We start from the raw sequence: 8,131 nt of genomic DNA, 5'->3' as shown, positions 1-8,131 counted from the left end.
AGGATGTGGGGTACCTTCTGGGGGCTAGTAGAAAGTGCATTTGAATCTACAAGGGTTCACTTGTGCCTAGGGGAGGTCTTTGGTATCCAAACTGTCACCAGTGGGCACACCCACCAAGTCAATAGTTAATGAACTGGTTTAGCCATGGTGACAGACCATGAAGAGTCAGCTGCCTTGTCACCACGGGTTGGTGGTTGCTCAGGAAAGAGAATCATGTTTACAGCCAACAAATCAGAGGCCTCTACTTTCTCTTGCACAGTCACGCAAGAGAATATCTTTCTCCTTTCTATCAGCTGAAGAGCAGCCCCAGGGATGAGGAAGAGGGCATGAGACCATTACTCATTTTGTGGACCTCCCCTCCTTCTTCCTCCATTTTCATGGACCCTTTCTCACCAACCTACTACAAGTACAACTCTACCCCAGGTCTAGAGGAGGAGAAGAGATTAATGTTATGACTAGGGAACTTCATTAATCTAATGAACAATGAAAGTTATGAGATCAGACTGAAATATTAGAAAGAGTCTATTGAGCTTAGCTGACAAGAGTTATTTGTATAATAAAGCTGTTTCATGTTTATACCGTCAATACATCAATAAGCCTCAATCAAAATGGTTAAGAAAAAGAAAAGAGTGATTGTAATATTAATGTAGAATTCCAGAGAAAGTGCAATGAATGGTAAGAACAAAATCCACTGTGTACTTTTATTTTGATCATATGTAATTTCCTCAATGAAGATATAGTCATTGGTCTTTATGAACCAAATGACATTCAATGAATGTTTATGATACAAATTTGAATGAATACAAACAGAAGTTTACAAAACTACTGTAGATCTAAGAGTCTTTAGTATACCATGAAACAAGTGAAACTTGGTCAGGGAATTTACTTGCTCAAGAAAACAGCACAGTCAAGCCTCGAACCTAAATCTCTTGACCACTGGTCTGAGTTCTTTGAGCCTCAAAAACCAGATTTCTTTCCCGGGCATATGCTCTCAGTACACAGTGCCCTTCTGGTCCCAGCTCCTCATATCTATACAATGAAACATGTACCACATACCTATACAATGAAACATGTACCACAGCCCCTCCCCCGCCCCCATCTAAAGCTGGACACTTAAGTGACCTTTTAAAAATTAACTGCATATATAGAATGAGTCTCAAAAATTGTGTGTGAGAGAAAAGATTCTTGTGACTATGTTTAGGGGAATTATTGTTTCAATGGTTAGGATAACTTTGGAAGTTTGAAATAATTGAATAATATTTGGCTTTCACAAATCAGTTTTTAGTTCTCAAAACAAGAGCCTATAAATAGCCAAACAGCAGACACAGGTGATAAAGAGAGTCTGACTGCATGTGAAAGTGACCGGCGGCGTATGGCAAATGTGTTCTCCTTTCCTTTCATCCTTCTACATAATTAAGGTATTACAGGAAACTAAAAAGGGAAAACTCTTCCATTCACTCGCATCTCCAAATGCTTGGAATAACATTGTAGTCTGGCAGTTGGTTACAGACCACATGCTGATAGACACACTGTCTCTTCAGCTGTATTCAGAAAATGCCAAAAGAACAAACAGCTCTGAGTGTAACAAAAATGTTCATGTTGGAACAAAGTTTTTTCTTTGTAGCTCTCTTTACTTATAGAGAATTAGCAATGAAAATCATATAAAAATTACTTAAGTTGCTGTAGAAGGAAGGGAGGAAGAAAAAGGTAAAAAAAAAAAAAAAACCACACACAAAAAAACCCCTCATCATTTCATGGATAAGAAACTGGAAAGTATTAGAAATGATCATTGAGAACTTCTAAATGGCACAAAGTGGAATGGAATACTAATGGCACAATCCCATTATAATATTACTGATAGTGAATAATCATAGATTCAATCCTAGTTCATTGCCATTTCTTTGAAATTCTATTTCCTGGGGAAGAAAAGGAAAAACTTATGACCTCTGTACTTAAATAGAAAGTTAAGCATTCCCAGACCCAGGTTCTGTTTTTTAATCCTACCACTCACCAATGTAACCTTATGAATCTGTGCTTCTTATTATTTTGCCAGAATGGGGATGGAGTAGGATGGGATTTGCCTAGAGTAGAGAAGACTTAGTGCTACCATCTATAACAGGATGTTAATGCCTGGTTCTTTTAAGGGTTCATTACTTAGTCTCAGTAGTGAAGTTAATCTCATAGACCAGCAGGACGTCCTTTTTACTCATAGATCCAAATGCTCCTTGTCTGTAGACTTGTTAAGTTAAAAATTTTCCCTATTATACTACTACCATATATATTGCTATGTGCCAAGTAATTGAACTGCCAGCTTTTCACCATGCAGCCCCGTGGCTGAGTGATGGAACACTGTATGTCTTACAGAATAGTATCAACAAAAAAATAAAAATAGATGGAGGTGCCTGGGTGGTTCAGTTAAATTCAGTTCAGTTAAGTGTCTGATTCTTTATTTCTGCTCAGGTCATGATCTCAGGGTCATGAGATTGAGCCCTGAGTTGGACTCCATGCTGAGCATGGAGCCTGCTTAAGATTCTCTCTCTCCATCTCCCTTTTCCCCTCCTTCTCCACCCCTCCCTTCCACTTGTGCATGCTCTTTTTCCATCTCTTTCTCTAAAAAAACAACACTCAGTCCATTTCAATCACAGGTAGATTATCAAGTCAAATGATTGACGAGAAAGCACCCAAACATATAAACACAAGAGCTTATCTATCTATATCTGTCCATTTATCTATCTACTTACCTATCTACCTCTCTACTTACTGTTACCAATGGCTTGAAAGAATTTATAGTATATCTAGAAACTTACAAGAACAAAGCATTGAATCCCAGTTTTCTTTTTTTTATTTTTTTAAAGATTTTTATTAATTTTTTTGATAGACAGAGAGAGATCACAAGTAGGCAGAGAGGCAGGCAGAGAGAGAGGGGGAAGCAGGCTCCCCGCTGAGCAGAGAGCCCGATGTGAGGCTCGATCCCAGGACCCTGAGATCATGACCCAAGCCGAAGGCAGAGGCTTAAACCACTGAGCCACCCAGGCGCCCCTGAATCCCAGTTTTCAATACCTATGCTTCAAGATGCAGAATTGCCTGCTGCCTTATAGGTAGTCATTGGATGAGAAGGTTCATTCTGAAATATGATATGATTGGTTTTGATTCAAGAGTGCTAACTTTAGTAGCTTATTCCTAAAAATACCCTGTACTTTGGTTGTGTAAATGTGTCCCTGTTACCTTATAGGGGGTAATAGAGAGGTGTGTGACTCAGGCATGTGGGAATAAGAGAGAACAGTGACATCCCAGAAATGAGAAGTGGAAATAAAATCCTTTGAGTCAACGGGGAAGATGCTGTAATTGTGTGCATGCACATACATGCAAGTCTATATTTAGAGATATGATTCACAGTCAGGAAGAATGGAGATTTTATATTCATACCTTCTAAAATGCCCCCTTTCCCAGTTCTCCATGGATCAGTATAAAAGAACCGATTTTTGCGCACAGTCTCTAATAAGTAGTAAGATTCCAAGATTGTGTCCAAAGTATGTTTGAGAAGTAACATTGTTGCTAACTCATCACATCTTAAGGCAGTGATGACTTTTGCAGTGTTATTCCTGTCTACAGTGGAAGTTATTGATCTCATTGTTCCTAAGATAACTTACCCACATCCCAAAGATGATAATTTCTCAAGAACCTTTGTAGTCTGGTTATTCTGAGTCTATTTGGAATCACTAGGGAGTGAATTCAGCCTGAGGAAGGCTAAAGAGTTCATACCCAGGACACTGAAATTGGTCAGACCACAACCAGAAAGTGAAGCAGGATTAGAACCAATGAAGGCCTTCAGAACCCACCTCAGGACTAAAGGAAGATGTGGACAAAGCCTAAGTCTGGACTCAGAAAGACCATGAACTCTGCTTTAGCTGTGTTATTACCCAGGTCTTCCCAGCTTCTTTAGGCCAAGCACCAACCAACCAAGGAGTGGCATGTACTTCCACGAAATGTTCAAATCGGTGCCTATCTTAAGGTAGCCCTGTGATTGCCACCACACTGTCAGTCCCCTGTATGAATCATCATGGAATCTGTGGGATTATTTGGTGAAGGAAAAAATAACACAAATTAAAGGCAAAAGCAAAAGGTAGGAATATGGCACATAATGGAGGTCTAAGTAATGGAATCCGAAGGATCAGAGCAGAAGCAGTTTTTTCCCATGATGAGGAAAATTACTAGCAAAAACCATATGCAGTCAAGTTTCAAAGTCTACAGGAGATATCACATTGTTGGAGGGAGTGAAGTGTTGGCCAGCAAAAGTAATTATAGAGATCTCACAAGAAAACGAGCAGCTGAGTATCAGTGAAGACAAATGTAGAGCAGTGTGTGAGAAAATATCATGGTTCAAATTTTGCTTATGGGAATGGACCATGAACTATCAGATATGCTCAGAGAAGCCCTCAAGTCACTCTGACTCAGTGAATAGCCAGGGAGGCTGGCTGGTTATCTTCTGAGAGCCCACTGGAAGCAAACCGAAAGAATATAATCTTACCTGGGTTCAAAATTCTAGTTCAGCCATAGGAAATATATGGAATCACTAAGACTCAAAAATTCCCAGCAGAAATGAAGCAATTCCAAAGAAAAGCAATTGGGATGACCAAGAAGAGGGGAAATGACTACAAGTGGACAGCTTGGAAACAAAGCATACGTCTATCAGCAAATATAGAGAATAAAAGGGTGGGTCAACTTTGTCTGTGAAGCCCTAGTAGGAGCACGAATAGATAGTAATTTGTTTTCCAGTTTCTGAAATACCAGGTCAGGAGATTCACTCGAAGTAACCAGTTAGTGACAACAACAAGGACAGACGACAATGACTATGGTGATGACAGTGATAAAGATGGCAGCAATAATTTTGTGCTTGATGAAGAGTTCATACTCAGTAAATGTTCATTGAATGAAATGGATAACCTGTTTTTGTTGTTGTCTAATGTCTGAGAAGCTAAGCTTCCAGGACCTCCCTCAGGGAATAGAGAAGACTTCTCCGGGCCCATTTGGGTTACTTGATGTCACTGAGCCAAATTACCCAGTTTCAGCCGAAACAGTGTGGTAGGCTGCTGCTATATACCGCAGCCTAAGTCATCCCACTCTTTTCATTTATGTAACAGGGTAGTATGTGGTTATCTTTATCTGGGAAATTGAAGCTTCTCACCCTGGTTATTGTAGTTTGGGGTTTCCAGGAAGCAGACCCTGAGATGGAGATTGGCATGCAAATTTTTTAGGGCATACTTTTGAAATCTATTCTTTTGAAAAAGAAGGAAAGGAAATAGGACTGGGCACAGGGAGAAGTTGAGCTGTGATGTAGTCTTAACAGATGCCTCCTCAACCTGCCAAATGGGGAGCTATGAAGATGGAATGAAACTGCAGACATGTCATGGGTGGGGTCTTTATCATGTTAATCAGTCACCAGATGTAGGATGTTAATCAGTCACTAGATGTAGGCTTCCTTGGGAAGGAGAGGTGATCTTGGTCAGGCAGTTTCCTTCAGGCAATGTCCCTGAGGGGGACTTATGGTTGAGGGCAGAGTCCCAGCAGCTGGGAGTAACTGGCGATCTCGGCAGCACATCCCAGAACCTCCTCTACACACTTCCATCTTGGGCAGTAGGTTCCATTTCTGGTTTACATAGCTGGACAGAAGGATGCTGCTCAGGCTCTGTTTAACATTTTTTTTTAAAAGATTTTATTTATTTATTTATTTATTTGACAGAGAGAAATCACAAGTAGATGGAGAGGCAGGCAGAGAGAGAGAGAGGGAAGCAGGCTCTCTGCTGAGCAGAGAGCCCGATGCGGGACTTGATCCCAGGACCCTGAGATCATGACCTGAGCCGAAGGCAGCAGCTTAACCCACTGAGCCACCCAGGCGCCCCTCTGTTTAGTGAGATACTACGGCTTAGTGGTCAAATACAAGACCAGCCCTTGGGGAAACCAAGGAGCTGACAAGATTTGTCATCTGTGGTCCCAGCTTCCCTTCCTGGATTCTTTGCTCCTTTTGCCAATGCCTCTTCCTCTCCCGGCTCCTCCCTTGAGGTTACTCTTCTGCCCACCTTGTCTCACCTCTACCACACTCACCTTTCCAGTGGAAGTGAATTGAGAAATTCATTCACCCAAACCTGTCAATGACAGGGCCTGGATTTGCATTTCAATGTGAAATAGAATCTTTGGCCCCAAAGAGTGAAGCCCTCTGAAAATTTCAAGCTGTCTCGTTGAGCAGAGACATTGTTTTGGGGGAGAGGAGAGCACCTTCCTGAACTACGGGAATGATATGGTTTTGGTAGTCATGGGGCTTTGAAAGTTAAAAATGGTCCTGAAGAGATCCCACAAAATTGAGATGGATGTGGCCAGCAAAAGAGAGGAGAAAAATAAGCTTTTCATGGAGGCGCTTGCTGGGTGCACATGATTGACAACTACTGATAAAAGCAAGAGCTGGCTCCCTCAGCGTGGGAATAGCCGCTGCCTAGCAACTAGGGCTAAAGAATCAAAGCAGAGGTTTTTCCACCCTGAACTCAGAATCCATCCCTCGTCAGTTCTGATGAGTTTGTTAAAGTAAACCCAAGTAGGGAATTGGAGAAGATAGACTTCTGTAAAAGAGAGGGCAGTGAAGAGAGTTTGTGCAAGACCAGAGTCAGTCTCTAAGCCTTCCTCCCCCTCAGTGGTCCTCACTTGTTCTAGCTGCCACCGTTGCACTTTTTAGTAGTAAGAATCTCCAGTAACCTAAAGGAAGACTTTATTTATTTTAAAGATTTTTTTTAAAGATTTTATTTATTTATTTGACAGAGAGAAATCACAAGTAGACGGAGGAGAGGCAGGCAGAGAGAGAGAGGGAAGCAGGCTCCCTGCTGAGCAGAAGCGCGATGCGGGACTCGATCCCAGGACCCTGAGATCACAACCCGAGCCGAAGGCAGCGGCTTAACCCACTGAGCCATCCAGGCGCCCTATTTTAAAGATTTTATATTTAAGTAATCTCTACACCCAACATGGGGCTTGAATTTACAAGCCCAAGATCAAGAGTCACGTGATATACCAACTCAGCCAGCTGGGCATCCCTAAAAGAGGACTTTAAAAAGAAAGAACCCTAGAAGATTTTTTTTTTAAGGTGGGGCAACTTTCTCAAAGATTTTATATGTTCTAATATGCTGTAAAATCTGTCTTTACAGGTCCATCTGATCCTCTCGTTATTTGGGGGGGTGGGGTGGGCTTCTCACTTCCTTTCATAGTCTGTCTATAATTCATACCAACAACAAGCTGATGTTGTATTTTGAAAAATCTCAAGTTACCAACATTTTACATATCAGTGGGCTGTTTCTGGGAAGAAGCATGTGGGGAATAAATGAGTTACTGAGGAAGGAGTAGCTTTGAAAAAAAATTCAGTTGAATTCATTTAAAATTCTGCTTTATAGTGTTCCTCTTTATTTTCAAAGCAATTTTTTCTGTATTCTCATCAATATTTTCTTATATTACAATAAAATATAAATTCTATGAAAGTAGGGATTTTTGTTTGTTTTGTTCATAGGTAGTCTCCTGTACCAAGAACAGTGCCTAATGTAGTTAGAGAATCTTTAAGTATTTGTAGAATAAAGGAATATTTCTCATCACCATCTGGGGGTTCAAAAATTCTCAAGGCTGCTTTTTTTTTTAGCTTCTCAGAATATCTTACTTTAGATTTCATCAAAATGGAATTTTCTTTGCCCCAAACTCTCTTTTTTGCTGATAAGGAATTGGCCATTAATTCTCTGTCTTACCATATTATAAGAGTTGATTAGGAGTAGTGATTACCAGAATTACCAGAATTTAGTCAGGAATAGACTAATAATTAGTTAGGAAAACTTGGGTAAATCATTTAAATTTTCTAGGTCTCCATTGGTTCATCTATAAAAGGTGGTTTAATAATGCCTTTATCTTGCAAGACTTTGGCTTGAATCCCATAACATAACAAAAGTTTAATGGTTAAAAGCAAGAACTCTGAATCTAGACTCAAATTCTAACTTTGCTACTTTTTAATTATCTGACCTTAGGCAAGACATTTAATCTTTTTATACTTTAGGTTTCTTCATATTTATTTATTGATTATTTTAAAAGTTTATTTATTTATTTCAAAGGG

This window comes from Neovison vison, chromosome 2, assembly GCF_020171115.1.
Source record: "Neovison vison isolate M4711 chromosome 2, ASM_NN_V1, whole genome shotgun sequence".
NCBI classification, from domain to species: Eukaryota; Metazoa; Chordata; class Mammalia; order Carnivora; family Mustelidae; genus Neogale; species Neogale vison.
Note: the sequence above shows the minus strand (reverse complement) of the source record.